A 27,229-nucleotide genomic window follows, 5' to 3' on the forward strand; every position below is an offset into this window, starting at 1 on the left:
ATATTTATTACGTGTAGGTAGGTGTGTATGCATGTGCGCTTATGGATATGTATTTATGTATTGTTGTGGGTGATTTGGACCTTGAGTCTGTAATAAAGTGTGATGATGATGATGATTAGTCTATATCCTTTGCGTTCCACTTCTGTCTGTCATTCTGTCTGTCTGTCTGTCTGTCTCCTTCCTTATCTGTCTGCTTCTCCCTCCCTCCCTCCTTGTCTGTCTCTGTCTACTTCCCTCCTTCTCTGTCTCCCTCCCTCCCTCCCCCGTCTTTGTCTTTGTATCCCTCCCCCTCCCTCCTTCTCTGTCTCTCTCTGTCACCCTAGTTCTCGGTCTCTGTCTCCATCCCTCCCTCCCTCCCTCTCTCTTTCGCTTTCTCTATCCCTCCCTTTCTCTTTCTCTCTCTCTCTTTCTCTTTCTCTTTCTCTTTCTCTTTCTCTTTCCCTCCCTCCTTCTCTTTCTTTTTTCTCTGTCTCCCTCCCTCCTTCTCTGTCTCTCCGCCCTCCTCTCTCTCCCTCCCTCACTCAATCCTTCTCTGTCTCTGTCTCCGTCTCCCTCCATCCTTATCTGTCTGTGTCTCTGTCCACCTCCCTCCTTCTCTGTCTCCCTTCCCTGTCTCCCTCCCTCCCTCTCTGTCTCAGTCTCCCTCCCTCTACATCTGTCTCTCTCTCACACTGTCTCTCACTCATTAGCAGGTGTGGAAGACAGGCTTTATTATAGCTGAAGGAAAACCAGCAATCTATAGGTTGATGATAGCGTAGTGGATATGATGCATGCCTTTGGTGTGGGAGACATGGGTTGAAATCCTACTGTGATATATCAATCAATGTGTCCCTGAGCAAGGCCGATAAAGAGTAGTAGCAATTGGAAGTTACTTCCTCTTCTCCCTTTCCTCTTGTTCAGCCCCAGTCGTTTCACCTAATATATTTCACATCTCATCTTAGCTAGATTGATGATTTTTTGTTCTATGCAGTGTATATGTCTGATAATAATACAAAGTATTTCTTCTTTCAGCCTTTTCAGGAAATTCATTTCAACTTTCATCTTTGACAGTATTACAGTTCAGCTTCCAGCTTTTCTAACAATGTATTTTAGCTCTTACTTTAGGTAATGCAGTTTAGCTTCCAACTCTGACAATTTTCCAGATGTTTCAGCAGTGCAGTGCAATGCATTTGAGCTTTAAGATTTTTCATACAATTTGTTTGATATTTCTGCATTTGTGAGTAATTATCGGTTAGAAAATATACTCAGACCTCACAATGTTCTACATCTTTTGTCATTATTTACTTTTGCACTTTTTAAAGCCAACAGTTCAGTTTAGCATGAGCTTTTAACTTTTTAATGAAATTCTTACTTATTAAACCGATTTCCACTTTTTCAACTATTCTCACTACTTCAACTTCTTCTTACGGATTTAAGCTATTCATTCAGTTTAGCTTTAGCAATTCAGCTACTCAGCATTCCCACGCATTTTCTGCAGGAAATGCATTTTCTAGTTTTACATTTATTATTAGTCCCAAAAATGTAAGTTATTTTACTTTTCTTATTTCAACGTCATTTATCATAAGTTTTTGGTGTAAATTTGTTGCACAATTGCCAAAAATTATAAATTTAATTTTTACTAAGGTTCAGTTTTAGTTTATTTGCATCAAACCAGCTTTTCATCTTTTTTAATTAATTCTCCACTGTATACAAGAGTTGTTCCAAATTTTGGTGTGTGGTGTGTGTGTGTGTGTGTGTGTGTGTGTGTGTGTGTGTGTGTGTGTGTGTGTGTGTGTGTGTGTGTGTGTAGTAACAGGTAAGCAGCCTATAAAGTAAACCACACCTCTTTATTGTCATAAAACATTGGATATTTTTCTTAAATTACCATTAAACTGACAGTAGAACATTTATCCTCATCAATAAAAAAAACATCAATAGTCACTTATATAATTACAATTATGCAAATCTAAACAAAATCAACAATTACCATCAACAGTCATACCCAAAACTTAACATGACTTTAATGGAGGATGGCCCTAACTACATTTATAAACCTGAACGTATTCATATATATATAAATACATTCTCAGAAAGTTATTCACTTCTTTAAATTACTTTCACTTTTAATTTTACAAAAGGGAAGTTAGCTTTAAAAGAGAGAACACACATAACAGTGATATTACTAATAGGAGCAACAACAGTTATGCTAATCATAGCTACAAATACATAACAATACTAAGTCAAAACCAAACTATTGTTGATCAAAATAAATCCTATTAAAGCCAGTACAATAGAACATATGAGGATTGAGAGAGAAGTTCAAATAATGGAAGTAAATGCACATTTCAAATGTTCTCTCCACTCTCTCCCCTTCCTGTCATTAAGAGTGTACTCTGGGCTCCCTCCCAAATATTTAGGATCACTCACTTTAAAAGTGATGCATTCTGGGAATGTTTATTAGGTAAAGAATATCAAAATAACAAATCAGAAACACAATCAATACAGACACACAGACACACACACACACACACTGACACACACACACTGACACACACACAAACACATAGAAATACACAGAAAGACAGAAACACAAAGAGACACAGACATATACTCACACACACACACACACACACACACACACACACACACACACACACACACACACACACACACACACACACACACACACACAGCCAGACAGGCAGACACACACAAATACACACACAGGCAGACACAAACAGAAACACACACACACACACACACACACACACAGAGACACACACAAACACACACTCAGTAACCACAATATTCCAGATCATTCACCAAAATAAACCAAATAAACATATGTATAAATGACATCATCATCAGCCCATCACACCCGTCTCTCCCCAGCACAAAGCTTCTTAGGAGCCTCCAGAAAGTTCAGCTACTTTCTCCATTTTCTAGTAGAAACATCAAATCTGGCAAACACAGACAAAAATCAAGAAAAGAAGACAACACAGACACACATACATGCACGCATGCATGCACACAAAGACACAAACAGAAACACACAGACACAAACACCCAGACACACAGATACACAACACATACACAGCAACAATATTCCAGATCATTCAACAAAATTGACAATAAACCAAATAAACATGTATAAATTACATCATCATAAGCCCATCATACATGTCTCTCCCCAACGTGTATGTGTTTTGGCCAATAAATCAATGCATTTAAATGGGACTTTTACAATTGCAATATCTCTAATTGCTATCAACATAATTACACATGCAATTGTATGATCCAACGTAGTAAAGTTTTGGCCCTTTTACTCTATCAATGTTAATGAGATATTTGCAATGGCAATGCAGACCTTGCAGCTCACAACTCTCGATATTTCCTGACCTTTGCTTCCCCACGGTCACGCTTTGGGTTCCGCTTTCGCATTCTCCTCAGGTAGTCGGGGGCGACTCGCGCCGATGATGCTTGGACCCCATCATGACTGCTTGCAGTTCTAGTTCTAACCCTTTGTGTATCAAACAAGAACCAAGGAATGTTTACCATCAGGTCACTTGCTAAAACACATCAAATCTAAATTCTTCTAACCTGGATCTCTACATTTTCTTAAAAAAGAGCTAACTGGATTCTGTATCAGCCCCAAAAAAAAACACTACCACATAAAATGACTAATAAACGACTTTGAGCTCTCCGAGCTCTTTAAACCTGACAGAGAAATCTCAGCTGGACAGATTTTGATTTCTGCAGTTTTAGCATCACCAGACGGACTGATATTGAAAAAAGGGAAGAGTTTCTCAGTAAAAGTGTCTCTGAGAGTGTAGATGTGAGTCATGTCTTCAGAGTTGTAGAAGGACACCTTCCCGCCCTCATAGTCCAGCTGGACTCTGATCCTCTGGAGACTCTTCTTCTCTGTGAGGGTCTTACCACATCCACCAGTGTATTTTCCACTGCGATGTGATTCCAACACCAGATTCCATGTTCTGGTGAAGCATGTCTTTCTCCCTTCCTGTCAGCTGACTCTTTGTCTAAACCCACATTCCAGCCAGGATGATCTCCCACCTCCACCTCCCAGCTGTGTTTCCCTGAGCTGAAACCCTCAGAGCCCAGAACATTGTAATATCTGCTGTATCTCTCTGGATTATCTGGAAGCTTCTGCTTTGTGTCTCCACATCTCACACTGGTCAGATCATCATACAGACAGAGATGGGGGTTTGCAGTGTTTGGGTCCAGAATGACGGGACAGAAGTGGACCTTGTCCTTCATCTTCTCCCAGACTCTGAAGGACAGGTTGCCCAGATGTTTGGCCACATCTGTCAGTGCTCCTGAGAGCAGCTGTGGATCTGACAGCGAGCACTGGACTCTGGCTCTGCTCTGAGAGGCTTTATAACTGCTGAGGAACGGCACGCTGTCTTTCTGCAGGTCTGCTTCCACAGCAGAGATGCTGTCTGACAGAGAGGAGATCTGCTCCTGAATCCTCTTCATCTCTCTGCTGACAGTCTTCCCCCTCTGCTGCTCTTCCTCCCTCAGAGCTGCCAGTCTGGACTCCTCTTCCTCTTTCAGGAACTGGTGCAGCTTGTTGAACTCGGCTCTGATCTGACTCTCTGTAGACAGCAGCTGCTTCTTGGAGTGTTGAGTTATTTCATCGTATGTTTCCTCCACTCGTCTGTGTTTGTCCCTCTTGTCCTGCAGAGACTGTAAGTCAGATTTCAGCTGCTCCTTCAGATCTCTGACTGCTTGTTCTACAGGAACCACCGTGTGACCGTGGTGGAGAGGAAACTCACAGACAGGACACACAACTCTATCTTCATCCTTACAGAACCAATAAGGGACTTCTGGATGTTTAATACACACCTCCTCTTTCTTTTCTTTTCCCGTCTCAGATGATCCAGATTTCTGTCTCCCAGCAAAGTTGTCAGCCAGTTCCTTCAGTGCAAAGTTCATTGCTGGTTCATCCGTTAAGGACTTTGTTTTACAAATGGGACAGTTTTTGTTGTTAGCTTGTTCCCAGAATGTGTGCAGGCAGCCTGAACAGAAGCTGTGGTTGCAGCTCAGAGACACAGGATCTCTGAAAGTCTCTGAACACACATGGCAGTTCAGGAAACTTTCAACAAGAGCAGTTTTCTCAGCCATCTGTCTTTGTATCTAAATGTCTCTCAAAAACAAGACTCACCGAGTTCCTGTCCCTTCTCTTGACTGCTTCAAATCTTCCCGTCGTGTGTTTTCCAGCAGAGATCTCACACCCTGTAATGGCGTCTCAGCTCCGTTCAGCAATGTCAAAATCAACTTTCATTTTCACTCACCTCTCACCAGGTGATTAATTCAACAGGCTGACTCACACTAAACCAGTTTGACATTTTTATTTCTCAGCAACATGTGAAAACATGTTGCATGGCAGTTTTCATTTCACCCAGTCAGACTAAATATACGTCTCTCTCTTAAGTTACACTTAGATTAATCAGAGTTGTTTAGTGTTGTTGGGAATTTGTAGGGTACAGATTAAATTATTGGCAAATTATCTAAGATGTTTTATCAATATTAATGAAGTTATGAATATGTGTATTCATAACTCCACCAAAATGACAAAATAATCAAAGTGGGGCACCACCCTGTAAATCAGGGACCAATAATCAAACTGTGAAACAGTCTCATTTAGGTGGTTTTCCATTTAAAATCTAGATATTAACTTGGTTAATCTATTTGGTATTCTTTAAAGGAACAAAAGGAAGGAATTCAAGTACTACCTGTTTCAACCAGCAGTTATTACGACACAATACACAAAACAATCACAGGCAACTGCTGTTTAAAATATAGTAGAATTTATTCAAAATTATCAATGGCCACTCAATAATCCTTCCATCAATTAAAACTAGGGCCGCAGCTATCGATTCTTTTTGTAATCGATTAATCTAGCACTTTATCGATCGATTAATCGATTAATCGGATACATTTTTTTTGTGTTTTTAAACAACCCAAACTAGGGAAAAAAGCAATATTTTCGGAAAAAGCTACATTTGTATTGCCTACATTGCTTACAATATCATCTCTCAAAAAACTAAACATATTAAGTGCATTTAAGTGCCATATTACATTGTTTTAAAGAATTTTTTTTTCAAATGATATCAACCTCCAACTAAGGCATACATTAAACATACACAAACATGACATTAAGTTGTGCATCTTAACTTTCAGAACTACAAGTTTCAACTTGAGACTGATCTGTATATACAGTAGGCCTATATGTAAATATTAGTTATACTCAACCTATTTTCATTTATATATTTGATTATAATGTCACACAGCTCTGTTACACTTATGCTATTACATCGTTGATCAGCGGTTTCTCCGTAGAGAGAGAGAGAGAGAGAGATGCGCAACAATCAGCTGTTTTTCCGAAGGGATAGTCAACGCGTCGGCTCATCAGATCGTGGTCACCACTACGTACTTTCTTTGATTTTGGTAGTTGTTGTGTTTGGTGTAGTTTCATCGTCCATACGACTCTGTGATTTACTTTAGTCGGTCTTCTTCGTGGAATGGATGATTAAGTTAGACGTTTTGCTATTATCGTGCTAAGCTAGTTTGATTTTGCAGTAGACATACTGTACAGAGTTTTAGTTTTAATTACGTTTGAACTGATTCCAAACTTTGGACACTTTCTGTCGTTTTCTCCAGCCTGTCTCTTCTCTTAGCCCCTCGCTATTTACGCTCTAGCATGTGTCGCCAGCAGCAGACTGAGCCGCGTCTGTGCGACAGTAATAATGCTCCGTGCGGAAACACCGTCCGTCAGCGATACAACGTTGGTAACATTGATTTAACGAAGCTTCGAGGCAAGTCATTTTGCATCGAGGATTTTTTGTGATCGAATTATTCAAGTTATTCGAGGAATCGTTTCAGCCCTAATTAAAACCAATATACCTTTTTTTCAACTACAACAACACAAAGCAAAACAAACCAGCATGTGGGGAGACACGTCTGTGTCTGTGTGAGTGTGTGTGTGAGAGAGTGTGAGGAGGAGGGGGGGTCGAAATGTAGTCTAGCCCAAAGACTACAAAAATGGCTACTCCCGTGAGCTGCACAAAACTATTTAGCCTCTAGAGGGCGGTAGTGGTGCTGGGTGCAGCGCTGTGTGGCTAGAGCAAGCCGGTTAGCTTTCAGGCTAACGTCTCCTGAAACCAAAGAACACACTAGCTACTTTGCTATCGGCGGTTTTAGCTATTCACGCATGTGTTTGCGTGTGTGTGTGTTGTTGTTTGTGTTTGTGTGTGTGTGTGTGTGTGTGTGTGTGTGTGTGTTTGTATGCGTGAGGTTAGTGAAAGAAGAAAGGGGAAAGAAAGAGACAGACTTAGATCTTAGTTCTTGATAATGACCAGCCCTCTCAGTCACTCAGGTCAGGACCAACGTGAAATTAGGGCAGACTGAGAATTTTGTCTGACAGAGGTAACGTTCATTATAACCACTCTGGTGGCTAACAGCTGATTCTCCGCGGAAATAACACGGCTCCGCTGGTCTACACAGACCGTGGGGTGGCGTTCTCGTCGCCTCGCGGCTGTGAACAGACGGACTGACAGACATTATTATCTCGCCGACCAGTAACTCAACTCCTCAGCAGTGGGAGAAGTAAAAAGTAGCATTTACAGCCTGAACAAGCTACATATTCAACACAACATATCAATGTTTCACATGATCACATGATGGGGCACAAGCTAGGTCGACGTGATGAGAGGAAAAGAAAAGCGGTGTCTACTGTTATCCAATTTCCTGGTAGAGAAACGTTTTCTCTTCTGCAGTTTTAGAAACACGAGGTGCGTGTTTTACAGGATCGAGTAGTGTTCTTCAGAACACTACTGGAAATAAATCCACTTTGTCCAGAAGTGGAAGTATTTTGCACAAGCGCTTGCAAGCTCCCTGCAGCAACGGGGTTGCAACGGAAGACCAGGATTTTTGGGTGGTCAGGCTATTTATGGCTCAGGTCCCCTGACCTGGTTCCATGCTGTTTTGTGGTCCCAGGAGCCAATGGGAAATCAGAGTTCTCGGCCCTGTGGCCATTTTGTTCAGTAGTACCTACGTGTGACTTGCTGGTTGTTGCCGTGAAATGGCTTCACCCTCTAGTCTGAGGAGACATGGATTGGAATTTTCCATGTAAGCCGAAAATCTCTTTGTCTGAAAGACCGCATGGTCTTTTGTCTTTCAGAGACAGATGCTCTGAGGCCTTTTGGTTGAAATCAGGTTTAACACAACTGATGGTCCCAACAACATGCTCAACCAACAAAGCTCAGTCTAAAAAGTGTGTACGCATCAGTATAAACAAAAACCTTTTGATTTTAATTTAGTTAGGTATTCGGAGAAATTGTGCAATAATGACAGATTTATACTTTTTTTTGTTTACAGTAAATAAACAAATGCAAATCTTGAAGTTCATCAAGTAACTTTCCTTGCAAACATTTGATTCCCAATCAAGATACACTGGTAAGAATTGCTTTCCATTGTTTATATGTACTTAAAAACAGTTCTGAACTGCAAAATAACAGAATTTTAATCATGTGATAAAACATGTGATTAATCACGATTAACTACAGAAATTCAGAGATTAAAAGAAATTAATCGTTTGACAACCATATATAAAGAGCAACTAAAACATGACTACAGCTATTAAAAATATTTTACTTAATCCCCAGTTTCTCAAATGCTCTGTGAACTGGAGCTATTGGGGTTAGCCCCATACATAAAATAATAACTAATTCACACTGCTATCCACAGCACAGATACAATATACCGTGCATTTATTCTTGAATGAAACATTTGTTTTTAATGAGTTATCAGCCTGCTCCAACTTAAAGAAAATGCTTTTGATAAAACAGGCCTACTTCACATTAAATGAATAATGGAGGATGGCTGCTTGACATTATCAAACCTGCAGCTGGCCTGCTGACAGTTTGAATCCAGCTCTGCAAAGTTGCAGTTCTTTTGGCTCTTAAGATCTTTCTCTCTCTTCCACAAGCATACAAAACAACTAGGCTATACATTTATTTCAAGAAATGCAAAGTGTATTACATTAACCAATTGAGACATTAATTTATGATCTCATGACAAAATAAGCTAAGGTGACTTCTATCAGCTTTCACTAACATTAAATCTGCTTGTTAAAAATTCACGTAATTTATTGACTGTAAACATTGTATAATCTAGCATGATTCAAGAGCCCAAACACATCCCTGAGCTTCTCTCTTTTACAGAGCGCCACACTAATGTAATGGACATACTGTAATGTAGCTATGCTAGCTTGCTGTTGCTACATACCTGCACATTATTCGTACGGTGGATTGTTTTAAATTATTCACAAGGCCATTGATCATAATCTCCCTAACTTCCAAAACTCCCGTGAAGGCAGTAGGGCTGTCTCTCTCTTTCATATGCGGTGCTCCGTGTGTAAGAATCGGTAAGAATATAAACAAAGTCACGTGACTCGGGGCAGAGGGAATCGCTGATGGGAAAAATACATTATCACAAGATTGAATGATATGACTGATATGGGGAAATATCTGGAAATGAGATGAAGACTTTAACAAATGCAGAGTACAATGAGTTCAGACTAATGCAGCTTTATTCACACAACAAACACATTTCCATGAAAGGGAGAACAGTTGACATGCACCAAATGTATATGCCAAGGTTTCTCGGCGAACTATCAGAATAAATACTCCTTAATACTTTTTGTCCTCACACAATCCAGGCTATCTATTTCTGTGGAACAGTTAATTTCAAACTTACACCTTTTATGGCCGATGCTTCTTATAGATTCACACATTCCACTCTATTCCTGTGTGTGAATGTTGTCCCAGACTAACCTTCTTGTGTAGTACACTACATACAAGTTATGAAATACATTTGAAACATGTATGCTGAAATATCTAACCTATCAATGACGGTATAATTTGATTTAACGTTAATAATGCTGGGCTTATTGATACAGCCACGACAGAAAAATAAGAAAGAAAAGTGTATTTAGGCTCTTTCTCCAGAGGGGCAGCTGAGCCAATCAGCAACAAGAGCCCATACCTGTTCATGTCCCTGGTGGTATTTAACATTTGTTCTTATTAATTTCCTTTGAAATTCAAAAGTTCCTCTTAAGTGATGTTTGTTCCTCTTAAGTGATGTTTGTTCCTCTTAAATGATGTTTGCTCTCTCTCATTTGAAACAACCCTTGGATATTGTTCCATAGCTGTTGATTATTTACTTGTACATCATTTGTGCAGTTTTAAAGTCAACAGTATCTCTAAATTTTAGTGCTTTTAGTTTGATGAAAAGTGGATTAGTTGGTGCTCTATAAGGTTTATGGTTTATTTACAATTCTTAAGGCTCTCTTTTGAAAGATGAATATAGGTTCAGTGTTTGTTTTGTAAGAGTTTCTCCATACTTCCAAACAGTAAGTAATGTACGGCTGTATGAAGGAACAGTACAACGTGTACAATGAACGTTGATTTAATAGGTATTTGGTTTTATACAGTATAGCAATTGATTTGGATATTTTGGCCTTAATATAATGTATATGTGGCTTCCAGCATAATTTTACATCTATTATTAGTCACAGAAATTTAAGTTCTTTTCCTATTTCATTGTCATTTATCGTAAGTTTAAGTGTAAATTTGTTGCACTATTGCCAAAAATGATGAATTTTGTTTTACTTAAGTTTAAGTTTATTTGCATCAAACCAGCACTTCATATTTTTTAATTCATTCTCCACTGTATCCAAGAGTTGTTCCAAATGTGTGTGTGTGTGTGTGTGTGTGTGTGTGTGTGTGTGTGTGTGTGTGTGTGTGTGTGTGTGTGTGTGTGTAGTAACACAGGTAAGCAGCCTATAAAGTAAACCACGCCTCTTTATTATCATAATCATAATTTTCTTAAATGAACATTAAACTGACAGTAGAACATTTATCATAATCAATAAAAAACAAACGACCAATAATCACTTATAGAATTACAATTATGCAAATATAAACAAAATCAACAATTACCATCAAATACATAACAATACTAAGTCCAAACCAAACTGTTGATCAAAATAAATCCTATTAAAGCCAGTTAAATAGAACATATGAGGATTGAGAGAGAAGTTCAAATAAAGGAAGTAAATGCACATTTCAGATGTTCTCTCCACTCTCTCCCCTTTCTGTCATTAAGAGTCTACTCTGGGCCCCCTCCCAAACATTTAGGATCACTCACTTTAAGAGTGATGCATTCTGGGAATGTTTATTAGGTAAACAATATCAAAATAACAAATCAGAAACACCATGAACACCCCCCCCCCCCCCTCCATTACCACCACCCAGACACAAATCAAGACACACACAGACACACACACACACACACACACACAGACACACACACACACAGACACACACACACACACACACACACACACACAGACACACACACAGACACACACACACACACACACACACACACACACACACACACACACAGCAACTACAATATTCCAGATCATTCAACAAAATAGACAATAAACCAAATAAACATATGTATAAATGACATCATCATCATCAGCCCATCATAACCTCACAGAGAAATCTCAGCTGGACAGATTTTGATTTCTGCAGTTTTAGCATCACCAGCCGGTCCCATACTGAAATAAGGGAAGAGTTTCTCAGTGAAAGTGTCTCTGTGAGTGTAGATGTGAGTCATGTCTTCAGAGTTGTAGAAGGACACCTCCCCCCCCTCATAGTCCAGCTGGACTCTGATCCTCTGGAGACTCTTCTTCACTGTGACGCTCTTACGAGATCCATTAGTGTATTTTCCACTGTCATGTAATAAACACCAGATTCCATGTTCTGGTGAAGAATATCTTTCTCCCTTCCTGTCAGCTGACTCTTTGGCTAAACCCACCCTCCAGACAGGATGATCTCCCACCTCCACCTCCCAGCTGTGTTTCCCTGAGCTGAAACCCTCAGAGCCCAGAACAGAGGCATACCTGCTGTATCTCTCTGGATTGTCTGGAAGCTTCTGCTTTGTGTCTCCACGTCTCACACTGGTCAAATCATCAGACAGATAGAGCCAGCGGCCTGCAGTGTTTGGGTCCAGAATGACGGGACAGAAGTGGACCATGTCCTTCATCTTCTCCCAGACTCTGAAGGACAGGTTGCCCAGATGTTTGGCCACATCTGTCAGTGCTCCTGAGAGCAGCTGTGGATCTGACAGCGAGCACTGGTCTCTGGCTCTGCTCTGAGAGGCTTTATAACTGCTGAGGAACGGCACGCTGTCTTTCTGCAGGTCTGCTTCCACAGCAGAGATGCTGTCTGACAGAGAGGAGATCTGCTCCTGAATCCTCTTCATCTCTCTGCTGACAGTCTTCCCCCTCTGCTGCTCTTCCTCCCTCAGAGCTGCCAGTCTGGACTCCTCTTCCTCTTTCAGGAACTGGTGCAGCTTGTTGAACTCGGCTCTGATCTGACTCTCTGTAGACAGCAGCTGCTTCTTGGAGAGTTGATTTACTTCATCGTATGTTTCCTCCACTCGTCTGTGTTTGTCTCTCTTGTCCTGCAGAGACTGTAAGTCAGATTTCAGCTGCTCCTTCAGATCTCTGACTGCTTGTTCTACAGGAACCACCGTGTGACCGTGGTGGAGAGAAAACTCACAGACAGGACAAACAGCTCTATCTTCATCCTTACAGAACAATTTAGGCTCTTCTTGGTGTTTACTACATACCACCTCTACCTTCTCACCTTCTTCGCTCCGTTTTCTGTTTCAAATATCCACATTTCTGTCTCCAACAGCAAGTTCTCAGCTAGTTCCTTCAGCAAGAAAACACAAAGGATGATGTTTGTTGAGTTATTTTCTATAAATGGGAACGTTTTTGTTGTTAGCTTGTTTCCACATTGTGTGCAGACATCTTGAACACACAGAAGCTGTGGTTGCAGCTCAGAGACACAGGATCTCTGAAAGTCTCTGAACACACATGGCAGTTCAGGTAACTTTCAACAAGATCAGTTTTCTCAGCCATCTGTCTTTGTGTCTAAATGTCTCTCAAAAACAAGACTCACCGAGTTCCTGTCCCTTCTCTTGACTGCTTCAAATCTTCCCGTCGTGTTTTCCAGCAGAGATCTCTCACCCTGTAATGGTGTCTCAGCTCCGTTCAGCAATGTCAAAATCTACTTTCCTTTGGACTCACCTTTCCCCAGGTAAATTATTAACAGCAGGATCTACAGGAAGTGAAAGGTGTAGTTCAGTTTAAGATGATAATCTGATCAAGTATCTAGAAATAAAACAGTGTTAAACTATCATTATTGATGGTACACCAGACTAAGATCTGTTTATATAATATTGTGTTTATACACAGCTCTTTACAGCAAATCATAGCAGCTTTTTATAAAATCAAGAGATTACAGGACACACAAACACACAGACAGAGACACACACGCAGACACACACACACACACACACACACACATAGACAGAGACAGACAGACACACACACACAGACACACGCACATACACACACACACACACACACACAGACAAGTTTTTTATATCAGAAATATGGGTTTCAATCAAATTGCAGAAAATTAACATGGATATGTTTTATGGGTTCCATACGTTATATGCAGGTAAAATTAATGATAACTTTCATTGAATTTTGGTTTGTTATATTCAATTTTATAGCATTTGAAAAAACTAAAAAGTTTTAAATGGTTTTAAAACAGTATCCTGACTAAACTTTAACATACACCAGTCAGAGATCCACTCACCATCCTCTGGTCTTAACTGTTAGTCAAAATAATTAATAATTTCTGCTTTTTTACCTAAAAAATTTTGTATAATGTCATAGAAATTTGGTTTATTGACCATGAATAAAGAAAGCTTTGAAATCTTTTTTGACAAAAACCTTTAAAAAAAAAAAAAGTGACAAACAGGCCAGAAAAAGCGCTAAAAAAAGTGAATTTTCAATTTTGACCCGGAAGGACAAGGCAAGACAACACAAGGGTTAAACGTGACAATGACTAAGACAAATAGTTAAAAAAAACTACAGTAAAACACATGATTTCATAAAAACATCATGTGTTGGCCACAATTTCTGTAGCTTCCTTTTCAACTAAAACAGTTAATTTTATTATGTGGTGCTAATGACATTTTTCCTCAGGTATTTGGAGAAACCAACAAAAATCTGTATATTCTCAAATAGTATGGTCTTAGCCAGTGGTTAAATTGGGCCCGTGCGTTCGTGCGTGTGTTGTAAAGAGAGAGAATGGGAGAAGAAGTTTGTGTGAGGTGGACCTGGTCACCACAGACCCAAATTTTCTCAGCTGTTGCTACTGTCATATGCTGCTCTGTCTCTTCATGTGGCACATTATGTTTATTGGCACATTGTATGGGTCACTTCTTATATCATAACAAGGTAATACAATGTGTAATCAAGTGATTACTGATTAACAATAATGTAAATGCTAAATGCCCTAATACCTGTTGATACTACAACAATGGAAAGGATAGGCTCTTAACCTTGCAGTTTTGCACAAATCATGTAAGTCTCAATTTCTCCATTTCTTTGCACAAAACTCTCAGAAAGTGCAATTTAACGGTTTATTTTTCAAAAAATTTCCCAGAGGGGCATACCCCCGGACCCTCCTAGGGTGAGCCCCCCCCACAGAACTAATCCCAATTTTACCCCTGGTCTTACCCACTATAAGTTGTTGTTTCCAGATAGTGTGAAGAAGATATTCAGGTCAAATCAGTTTTAAAGAGTTCCAATTTTGCCTAAAAAGTTACAACCTTATTTGCTAAATCAGCCATCAACGGACGGTACTATTGGGGGGGGGTGTCGCCGCATCATGGGTGCGCCGTATATTTTCCTGCTTTTTTGTCCTATGGTTCATATAGCTACGAGAAGTTAAGCACTGTAGTTTGTTAGTATGTTTTGCTGTATGCACCACGTTGACGGGTGATGTATAACAACGCGGTTGGTCCTGTAGTGAGAAGGTCGGGGGGGATGGGTGGGTCATAAACCACAGGGCTTTCAGGACAGGGAGGGGAGTTTGCTTCCTGGGGAAAACAAAAGACTTTCACCGGGGAAATGCATGTTCCTTTGGAGTGTTTTTCCTAACCCACTAACCCCCTAATCCTAAAAAGTCTGTAGCGATCAAACCAAAGTATTCTCTCTCATCTGTCTCCTGAAAAATTACTTTTTTTTTGTGATCAACAATTAGTTATTTAAAAATAAAATCAAAACATGCAACTCAAAACTCAGACAGACAGACACACACACAGACAGATACACACACACACATACACACACACACACAAAGTTTAATGGGTAACTTTCAACAAGAGCAGTTTTCTCAGCCATCTCTCTTTGTATCTAAGGGCATTTTCACACAAGAAAGTCCAGACCAAGGTTCATGTTTTTCTTACATTGTAACATTTGATCCGGTAAGTTTTGGTTTCACACTGCAGTTATGCCAGCGCACTAAAGATCTCTACGTGACAAACCTACGTCCTGTGGTCATCACATACGTGAGCTGCGTCTCCAGATACTTATAACTGATTGGTTTGTAGACGCGCTTCCCCTTCCTCTCGTCTCCTCTCTCTGTTGGAGGTTTTTTAACTGCCTGCTGCTCTCTCCTACTGACTGCTGCTCTCTCCTACTGACTGCTGCTCTCTCCTACTGACTGCTGCTCTCCTACTGACTGCTGCTCTCTCCTACTGACTGCTGCTCTCTCTCCCTGACTGCTACTCTCTCCTACTGACTGCTGCTCTCTCCTACTGACTGCTACTCTCCTACTACTGCTATTATCTCTGACTGCTGCTCTCTGACTGCTGTCTTTACTACTGACTTCTACTGACTACTGATCTTACTGACACTTCGCTTACTGACTGCTTCTCTGCTGACTGACTGCTGATTTTCCCTACTGACTGCGCTTTTCTGATTGCTACTCTGATCCTGACTCTGACAGCCTCTCTATGATACTGAAACTCCCCTACTGACTCCCCTACTGACTGCTATTATCCTACTGACTCGCTGATTGATCTGCGACGCCTGATTCTCTCCTACTGACTTGCCTCTCCGATTGTGATCCTGCTGCTTACATGACTGACCGCCGCCTGATCGCTCTCCTACTGACTATTCTGATTTGCTCTGACTGACGCTCTTTCTGACTGACTGCTACTGCCTACTGACTGCTACTCTCCCCTACTGACTGCTGCTCTCTCCTACTGACTGCTACTCTTCTACTCGACTGCTATTCTCTCCTACTGACTGCTGCTCTCCTACTGACTGCTACCTCTCCCTTACTGACTGCTGCTCTCTCCTACTGACTGCTACTCTCTCCTACTGACTGCTACTCTCTCCTACTGACTGCTACTCTCTCCTACTGACTGCTACTCTCCCTTACTGACTGCTGCTCTCCCCTACTGCCGCAGCTTTTTGTTTTGTTGCAATGTTGCAAAATTTGGTCTTTTGATCTGGACCGTGGTCGGGGGAGGTTTCACGGTCGGTATGTCGGGGGTGTAATTTTGGTTTGGATCAAACTAAAAAGTCCGAAAGTCCGGACCACATGAGCAGAGGTGTCAAGTAGCAATGTACAAATACTTTGTTACCTTACTTAAGTAGAAATTTTGGGTATCTATACTTTACTGGAGTAATTATTTTACAGCAGACTTTTTACTTCTACTCCTTAATTACATTTTCAACAATTATCTGTATTTCTACCCCTTACATTTTAAAAATAGCCTCGTTACTCCTATTTCAGTTTGGCTTGTTGTCATTCCGGCTCGTCATTGTTAAAAAAAAAAAACTATCCAGATAAATCGCTCCATTCGGATAGAGTGAATTTGATTGTGGTTGGATGAGAAGTATAAACATATACCATTCCGACACCCTATTGGTAGATCCATCGCACCTGCACAGACCCGGTGCTAATAACGACCGTTATCTACCGGACCGAATAGCAACACGGAGTTTGCGCGCTTCTCTCTGAGGCTCCGAAAACGGACGTTTGAGGGAACTGAAACATCGCCGCATGGGATGCTAGTTAACACTACTCCTGACAGCAGGTAACGTTAGCCTATCGTTAGCTAGTTAACACTACACCTGACAGCAGGTAACGTTAGCCTACCGTTAGCTAGTTAACACTACACCTGACAGCAGGTAATGTTAGCCTACCGTTAGCTAGTTAACACTACACCTGACAGCAGGTAATGTTAGCCTACCGTTAGCTAGTTAACACTACACCTGACAGCAGGTAACGTTAGCCTACCGTTAGCTAGTTAACACTACACCTGACAGCAGGTAATGTTAGCCTACCGTTAGCTAGTTAACACTACACCTGACAGCAGGTAATGTTAGCCTACCGTTAGCTAGTTAACACTACACTTGACAGCAGGTAATGTTAGCCTACCGTTAGCTAGTTAACACTACACCTGACAGCAGGTAATGTTAGCCTACCGTTAGCTAGTTAACACTACACTTGACAGCAGGTAATGTTAGCCTACCGTTAGTTAACACTACACTTGACAGCAGGTAATGTTAGTCTACCGTTAGCTAGTTAACACTACACTTGACAGCAGGTAACGTTAGCCTACCGTTAGCTAGATAACACTAACTTGACAGCAGGTAACGTTAGCCTACCGTTAGCTAGTTAACACTACACACCGACAGCAGGTAATGTTAGCCTACCGTTAGTTAGTTAATACTACACCTGACAACAGGTAATGTTAGCCTACCGTTAGCTAGTTAATACTACACCTGACAACAGGTAATGTTAGCCTACCGTTAGCTAGTTAATACTACACCTGACAGCAGGTAATGTTAGCCTACCGTTAGCTAGTTAACACTACACCTGACAGCAAGTAATGTTAGCCTACCGTTAGCTAGTTAACACTACACTTGACAGCAGGTAATGTTAGCCTACCGTTAGCTAGTTAACACTACACCTGACAGCAGGTAATGTTAGCCTACCGTTAGTTAACACTACACTTGACAGCAGGTAATGTTAGCCTACCGTTAGCTAGTTAACACTACACTTGACAGCAGGTAACGTTAGCCTACCGTTAGCTAGTTAACACTACACTTGACAGCAGGTAACGTTAGCCTACCGTCTAGCGTAGTTAACACTACACTTGACAGCAGGTAATGTTAGCCTACCGTTAGCTAGTTAACACTACACACGACAGCAGGTAATGTTAGCCTATCGTCAGCTAGTTAACACTACACCTGACAGCAGGTAACGTTAGCTAGTTAACACTACACCTGACAGCAGGTAATGTTAGCCTACCGTTAGCTAGTTAACACTACACCTGACAGCAGGTAATGTTAGCCTACCGTTAGCTAGTTAACACTACACCTGACAGCAGGTAACGCGTTAGCCTACCGTTAGCTAGTTAACACTACACCGACAGCAGGTAATGTTAGCCTACCGTTAGCTAGTTAACACTACACCTGACAGCAGGTAATGTTAGCCTACCGTTAGCTAGTTAACACTACACTTGACAGCAGGTAACGTTAGCCTACCGTTAGCTAGATAACACTACACTTGACAGCAGGTAACGTTAGCCTACCGTTAGCTAGTTAACACTACACACGACAGCAGGTAATGTTAGCCTACCGTTAGTTAGTTAATACTACACCTGACAACAGGTAATGTTAGCCTACCGTTAGCTAGTTAATACTACACCTGACAACAGGTAATGTTAGCCTACCGTTAGCTAGTTAATACTACACCTGACAGCAGGTAATGTTAGCCTACCGTTAGCTAGTTAACACTACACCTGACAGCAAGTAATGTTAGCCTACCGTTAGCTAGTTAACACTACACTTGACAGCAGGTAATGTTAGCCTACCGTTAGCTAGTTAACACTACACCTGACAGCAGGTAATGTTAGCCTACCGTTAGTTAACACTACACTTGACAGCAGGTAATGTTAGCCTACCGTTAGCTAGTTAACACTACACTTGACAGCAGGTAACGTTAGCCTACCGTTAGCTAGTTAACACTACACTTGACAGCAGGTAACGTTAGCCTACCGTTAGCTAGCTAGTTAACACTACACTTGACAGCAGGTAATGTTAGCCTACCGTTAGCTAGTTAACACTACACACGACAGCAGGTAATGTTAGCCTACCGTTAGTTAGTTAATACTACACCTGACAACAGGTAATGTTAGCCTACCGTTAGCTAGTTAATACTACACCTGACAACAGGTAATGTTAGCCTACCGTTAGCTAGTTAATACTACACCTGACAACAGGTAATGTTAGCCTACCGTTAGCTAGTTAATACTACACCTGACAACAGGTAATGTTAGCCTACCACAGTGTTTCTCAACGGGGGCGTTCAGAAGATGATGGGGGGCGTTGGAAGCAATATTTTGGAAAGGGGCTTGAGGTGCCTTTGGGGCGTTTGTTTGTGAAGCTAGTTCAAACCAAAGATTCACAATAACAATACATGTTTACACTTAAACTACTAAAGAATAAGTAGTCTGCAACATTAAAAGCTGCCAGTTTACAGCACTGCGACTGGACCAGACGGGTATCCTAACTTCTACTGTGCTTCTTGTCAGCTTTTGTTTGGCGCAGAGTCTGTTGCCTTTCATGGAAACGGGACGTCAGAGCATCGTCTTAAATGAGCTTCTGTAGCGTTACGTGAAGCCGCGGCTTCAGATAAAAAAAAGCAATCGCCGCGACGTCCTGTTGTTTTCTGTAACCACCCCAATGTAGCACAAGTAGACTTTATATTTAACCGTAACAGTTTTTCGTCAGATGTTTTATTAAACACAACGTTTCCTACTGTACCTGAAAGTAGCTTCATTTCACGGAGAAAGAGAGAAAGAAAAGAGACGTGCGAGAGATATCGACGGTGCTTTGTAGTTTGGCAAACAGTCAGCTGTTCCATAAACTCGCGGGCAGTTCAGGGCCTTTGTTTGGTGTTTTAAAACTTTCTTATGGAAGCCATAGAGGCAGTGATGTCACCGTTTACTGTACGGGACTCTCACACCTCCTCAAAACACAGCGCGATGTGGGGGTGCGTTTTCTCCAAACGTTTTTTTTCTGCTATTTACTCGTAAGACAGGCGATAGCAAACCAAGCTAGACTCTTCTAAGCATTAAAAAAGGGCTTCACTAACATTCAAAGGTTGTTAACTTATTTCCATTCGGCAGTAGGTGTCGTTCTTTAAGTCGTTTGTCATCACCAAAATACTTTTCTGTGTGTGCGCGCACGCGCGCGCGCGTGTGTGTGTGTGTGTGTGTGTGTGTGATCCTTCTGCTTTTACCCTTTGATAAGTGCCAGCTTGTTTTCCGTTGGAACATTTAGATTTGAATGAAAAATAGATTTGAATGTTAAATTGCTAGCTGTTTCTGATTGGCTACTGTTAGTGTTTTTAATAATAATAATAATGAGCATAATACATTTTATTTAAAGCTCATTTCATGACACCCAAGGTCACTTCACAAACAAAAAAGGACATTCAAATTATAGTCATCTTCTAAAGGTGCTGAGGTTCACACCAGGGACATGCAGCAGGCCTTTTGATAATACCTATTTATAGTTTGAATGTTACATATCTAGTCGTTCTGATTGGCTGCTGTTATTTAATTTGAATGTCAAATGGTTGCTTTTTTTTTTGGACAACTAAGCCATGTCTGAGGAAGAAATTCATGCCAGCTCAAGCGGCACTTTTGAATTTAACCAAGAAGATTATGACCGCATTATGCTGAAGGAATCTATCTTTGATGAGGATACAACAGATCCTAAGGAGGGTGATGCACTCACTCACAAGATGTTCAATCTACAAGAACGTGAGATCAGACAGCATTTGCATGCTGTAACATTGAGTGACTATCTGAGAAAAAAGATCATCCCTCGGGGTCTGAGATTACAGAAAGCACCTGCCTTAGGTCAGGACAATCCGATATTTTGCACACGCTGGTGCGAAATACTTAACAAATGTTCCTTTGACCTGATGGCCCTCGTTATAAGTGAAATCACTACTCAACAGGAATCGACAAGGGAAGATTTCAAACAAGCAGAAAATAAATTGAAAGTGCTGTTTGATAAGAAAAAACAGGGGGAAATCAAGAAGGAGTTAGAACGCCATCGTATTGACTGCACTAGTGAAGTCAGGAGTGTCAAGAAGGCTAAGTTTGCGCGGGATGCTGAGGATTACAAGCAGAACAAAGTCTACTTCTGGAAGGATGGGAAACCAGAATCCCATGCTAAATCCCAGCACAATCCGGGACAACGCACACAACGCATACGACCTGGACGCCAACAACAACAAGGTAAAAACAAATCATGGCTGTTTTCCCCATCATATGAGTCAGGCTCTGATGTGAGTGGCCAATCAGAGCGCGGAGCGTCTTTTTTAGGACACGCCCAGAGAAGGCTCCAAAATCCACAGCGCTGGTGGAGAGGAGGCTTGCCTCCAAGCAAAAGCGATGTCGAAGAAGTCAGCGGAAAAGGACGCTGGCAGTCCCGCAACCAGACCAACAGGAGAGTACGGTAATTAATCTCTCTGAAAAAACTGATGCTTGCACGTCAGCCTTAAGTAAGGGACTGAGTTTTGTTCCAACCACTCACACGAATGACTTTGAGACTATTATTGATTTCCAAAAGTTTTTCCGAAACCTAAGATTGAGGGAATTTTTCCATTCTGATATGAGAGACAATGTAACTAGGAGTGATCCTCCTTTGGACCAAGATCAACGGCCTGCCACTTCTGCCCCCAGTGGCTTGGCCTTTATTCGTTTCAAGAAAAGGTCCACATTCATTCCTCCAAAGTACCGCAACGCTTCTCTTGACACGTATTGCCGTTTAGTTGAGAATGATGTAAAAGGTTTATTAAAAAAGAAGGAATACAAAGTGTATAATAATTTGTCTAAAGAGGAAAGACAAGCTATAATGGATTTGAGTAAGGATAACAGGATTGTGGTTAGGCCTGCTGATAAGGGGGGTGCTGTTGTCTTGCAAAATGTTTTGGATTATGAAAATGAAATAAAAAGACAATTTAGTGATTTAACATTCTATGAGAAATTAGCCTCTGATCCTACCAATAGGTTGAAGATTCAGGTACATTCCCGACTAGAACATCACTTCAATAATGGAGAGTTTGACAAAAATGGCTTTGAGTTTCTTAAGGTTGAACATCCAGTGATCCCTGTTATTTACACACTCCCTAAAATACATAAGGGTTTAGATATCCCTCTGAAGGGAAGACCTATTGTTAGTGGGATTGGAAGCCTAACAGAAAATATATCTGCTTACGTTGACCACTTCATTAAATCAGAAGTGTGGTCACTCTTCCCTCTTATATACGTGACTCTATTGATTTTATCAATTCACTGAAAACCTTTGATGTTACCTCTGAAAACTTGCTGTTAGACACTTTTGATGTTCAGAGTTTGTACACAAATATTCCACATGATGGTGGTCTGGAAGCAGTCCAATATTTTCTTTCTTTAAATCAGGCTGAGCCAAAACCCAGTATTGACTGCATATTAGACTTGGCTAATATAGTTCTGACTAATAACTTTTTTCGGTTTCAAGATGACTTCTATATACAAAAAAAGGCACTGCCATGGGTAGTAAGATGGCTCCTAATTATGCCTGCTTATATATGGGTTTCTTTGAAAATCAATTTGTGTTGCATCAGAGTAATCCATTTTATTCAAAGATCTTATTCTACAAGCGGTTTATTGATGATATTTTTATGATAATTGACAGCACAGTAGATGAATTAATGGGCTTCTATGAGTATCTTAATGCCTGTAATGAACATCTGAAATTTACTTTGGAATATGATAAACATTGCATCAGTTTCCTGGATATTCAGGTATACAAAGAGGGTACAACAATAAAAACTGATTTGTTTCGTAAGCCTACTGATCGCAACACCATATTACATGGGGATAGTTTTCATCCCAGGCCTTTGGTCAAAAGTCTTCCGATCAGTCAGTTTCATCGTGTGCGCAGAATATGCAGCGACAATACATCTTATTCAACACAGGCTGTAGACTTGACAACAAGATTCCTCAATAGAGGCTATAAACAAGACTGGGTGGATTCGGCCAAAAAACGATTTGATCAGACAACACAAGAGGAGTGTCTTCGACAAAAAAAGTACCCTAAAGATTTAAACAAGTCCCCTTTATGCTGTGTTAAATATTCCCCCCTGGTGTTAGAATTTAGAAAATCTGTTTATAAACATTGGCACATCATTGATTCGGACCCTAGATTAATGAAAGTTTTTCCAGAAAAACCTAAGCTTATCTTTAGGCGTGCTCCTAATTTAAGAGATCGCTTAGTTAAAAATGACATATGTCCGCAACCCAAAAATTCCTTTCTTAGTATGCCTGATGGTAACTATAAATGTGGTAGTTGCGCCCAGTGTTCATATACACACAAATGTAAAAGCTTTAATCATCCACACACTGGCAAATTAACATCTATTCGCGGCGCGATTACATGTAGCACCACACATGTTATTTATCTAATTCGCTGTCCATGTGGTTTAGCTTATGTGGGTAAAACAACGAGAGCGATACGGACCAGAATCAGTGAACACAGAAGCACTATTAGAACAGGGGATGAGCGCAGCCCTGTAGCAGCTCATTTTAAACAGGCAGGGCATAATGTCAGCGCCCTCAGATATATAGGGGTGGAGCGAGTCAACAAACCTCCTAGAGTGGGAGATCAGGATAAAAGGCTCCTCCAACGGGAAACTTTTTGGATTCATTATCTAAACACAATGTCTCCTCATGGCCTTAATGAAGAATTTGATATAAAACCATTCTTATAATAAATGTTGTAAGATATTGTTTGTTTCTTAATGAAGAATTTGATATTAATTGTTTCTTATATAAAACATTGTAAAATATTGTCTGTTTGTGTAAGTACTAATGCAGCAGATTTTATGAATATGTGGGGTAATGTTCATTAATTTCTTAATTGTTTGTAGTAACTTTATATGGAATTGTTTTCCTCTTGAATGTTTATCTCTATGTATTTTTTCTTTTTCCCTTTTTCTCTAGTTCTGTGCATGGTAATATCATGTGTCTCTTTGGATATATTGTATTTAAAAAGCACACCCCCTCCCTCCCCTTTTGGGGTGTATATGGTGAGGAAGTCTATGAAGATGTCATAGGTGGGGCTTTTTTTTTGGGTAGCTCACACCTAATCAGGCTAATTGAAGCCAGATGGTGTGTCAGCTGAATGTGAGCCCTACATATATCCCTTCATCAAATGTGTTCACCATTTGCCTGAAGAAGACCCAGCTGGGTCGAAACGTTGCATTTTTATATTAAATATGGGAGTTAAAAGCAGTGTTGCGGACATTATATTATTTTCGTTTTAAGTATTTTCATTTGTCCTGCACCTGCCAGAAGGTGGGATGTGCACACAGTTACTTTTATAAATTCTTTTTTTTTTAAACCTGTAAATATATATAATTTCTATTCACATGGCTTTTTGATACCTGGGAAACTAATACATGTGTTGTTTGTCATTCAATGATTTGATTTTTTGATTATTTTTGATAACAATAGTAACAACAATAATAGGCCTATATTGGGGCGTAATCATTAATATTCGGGGCATTTAGCCTACATAATATTTGATGGGGGGGCGTTAGGGACCTGGATAATGGATAGGGGGGCGCTGGCACAAAAAAGGTTGAGAACCACTGGCCTACCATTAGCTAGTTAACACTACACCTGACAGCAGGTAATGTTAGCCTACAGTTAGCTAGTTAACACTACACCTGACAGCAGGTAATGTTAGCCTACAGTTAGCTAGTTAACACTACACCTGACAGCAGGTAATGTTAGCCTACAGTTAGCTAGTTAACACTACACCTGACAGCAGGTAATGTTAGCCTACAGTTAGCTAGTTAACACTACACCTGACAGCAGGTAATGTTAGCCTACAGTTAGCTAGTTAACACTACACCTGACAGCAGGTAATGTTAGCCTACAGTTAGCTAGTTAACACTACACCTGACAGCAGGTAATGTTAGCCTACCGTTAGCTAGCAGCTGGAGTAAACACGGTTAAACTGCTGACAGCTAAATAATGTAAAAGTGTGTCTGTATTTTACTGGAGAGGATTCTAATACAGACTGTAGCTGCCGTTGTCTGAAAAACACAGACTCATCCTGAAATAAGTTATTATTATAAGTTATTGTTATTACGTTTTTATTAAATCATTTAATTTTGACCCTGTGGCCTTAGCAATACACAAGTAGTTTTCAGTTATCAACTTTTTTAACATACAGAACAGACAAATACAATTGAAAAATGTGCTTCCTTATTTGTGGAGGTGTGGTAGTGCACTATAGGCCCCTGTGGGTGCTGACCTTTTGTCCTTAATTGCACTTCATTCCCCTTACATTACTTTTACTTTTATACTTTAAGTAGTTTAGAAACCAGTACTTTTACACTTTTACTTGAGTAAAAAGCTTGACTTGATACTTCAACTTCTACAGAAGTCTTTTCAAACCCTAGTATCTGTACTTCTACATGAGTAATGAATGGGAATACTTTTGACACCTCTGCAAATGAGATATGTGTAAAAACAGCCTAAATGTCTCTCAAAAACAAGACTCACCGAGTTCCTGTCCCTTCTCTTGACTGCTTCAAATCTTCCCGTCGTGTGTTTTCCAGCAGAGATCTCCCACCCTGTAATGGCGTCTCAGCTCTGTTCAGCAATGTCAAAATCTACTTTCATTTTCACTCACCTCTCACCAGTTGAGTTATAAACAGCAGGAAATGCTGTGATGTCATTTACTCACCAGCAGATGGAGGCAGTCATTCAAAGTTGAATGTTTTCCTCTTGATTAAGAACACATTTTCCTTGTGTAAGCACAGCAGTAGATTCATAATAAAAAGCAAAATATGCAGCAACAAATATGTTTTGATTCATTAAATAAAGAATATAAATGTTAATTTAAATGCCACAAATAAAGAGAGGACTATAAAGTTATAGTCTACAGAAGAGTGAACATTTCAACAGGCTGACTCACACTAAACCTAAATAGTCAAATTTTTGGTTCTATTTTATGTTGTTTGGCTAATAAAAATCTTCCTGTCGTGTTTCCACAGCCAGCCTGCTGGTGTCTGGCTCCTATGACAGGACTGTTGCACTCTGGGATATGTCGTCCCTCTGCCAGACTCTCATCCTGAGGGTGAGACAGACAGATTACATTTTATATAAACTTTTTATTGATTTTGAATCGGAGGGATTTTAACAGCTATTTGTCTGATTTAAAGGCTGATTCTGTACAGAACACATGTAGTGAGGCTGTGACGTTTAGAAGTCAGAGAGACTAAATCTGTTCAGATTACAGATCATCTACCGTCTGTTGGTCATTAAAATCAGCAACAGATCACATGTAGAGCATGTTAACAGCTACTGTCATAATTAAAACAACTGGAGACTGTGTACAAGCTGATATATGGGTCTGATAACATTTTATTAATTCAGAATCAGACCTAACAGGATGTGAGTGTTTCTGTGACTTCCTGTTCAGCCTGAAGGCTACTGGAAACGGCTGGAAACGGCTGATTTGACAGCAGATTTTGTCATCACCGCCCGACTGCTGCCGCCTCGCTCGTTTACTTTAAGGCGTCTACACACCGGGCCGAAAATCGGCAGTTGTACAGTCTGGCAAGGTCGGTGACTCGAGTGTGTTCGGTGTGTCCCTTGCCGTCGTCCGTTGGAGGAGCTGTCGGCCTTCATTTTGTCCAACCAGACGTGTTCAGACGGAGACACGGAAGTCGGGACTCACCCGGAAATGGCGTGCGTGATGAGTGTGACTAAGGGCGTTTTCACACATGAAAGTCCGAACCAAGGTCCGGACCAAGGTTCATGTTTTTGTTACATTGTAACATTTGATCCGGTAAGTTTTGGTTTCACACTGCAGTTTTGTGCCAGCGCACTAAAGATTCATTACGTGACAAAACTACGTCCTGCCGTCATCACATACGTGAGCTGCGTCTCCAGATACTTAGAACTGATTGGTTTGTTGACGGCTTCCCCGTCCTCTCGTATCCTCTCTCTGGGTCAGAGTTTAGGCTATTCAACTGACCGCTGCTCTCCCCTACTGCCGCGGCTCTTTTTCTTTTGTTGTGATGTAGAGAAGCAAGACACGGGACTTTCTTTCTGGAGCATTTATTCAGAGACAAATGGAAACATACACTGTAGCCTACATTTACTACCACTTAACAAATAAACCGCTGATGTATTC

The 27,229-nt window shown here is 40.6% G+C and overlaps 1 protein-coding gene and 2 pseudogenes across 1 annotated transcript in view; 1 reads left to right on the forward strand and 2 right to left on the reverse strand.

Annotated features, from left to right (window-relative positions):
• LOC120556536 (WD repeat-containing protein 88-like) overlaps positions 1 to 27,229 on the forward strand; it is a 93,168-nt gene that overhangs the window by 16,083 nt on the left and 49,856 nt on the right. The window lies entirely within an intron of this gene.
• LOC120555457 lies at positions 3,629 to 25,652 on the reverse strand (annotated as a pseudogene).
• On the reverse strand, positions 11,460 to 25,688 carry LOC120555458 (annotated as a pseudogene).

Source organism: Perca fluviatilis, chromosome 3, assembly GCF_010015445.1.
Source record: "Perca fluviatilis chromosome 3, GENO_Pfluv_1.0, whole genome shotgun sequence".
Taxonomy (NCBI): Eukaryota; Metazoa; Chordata; class Actinopteri; order Perciformes; family Percidae; genus Perca; species Perca fluviatilis.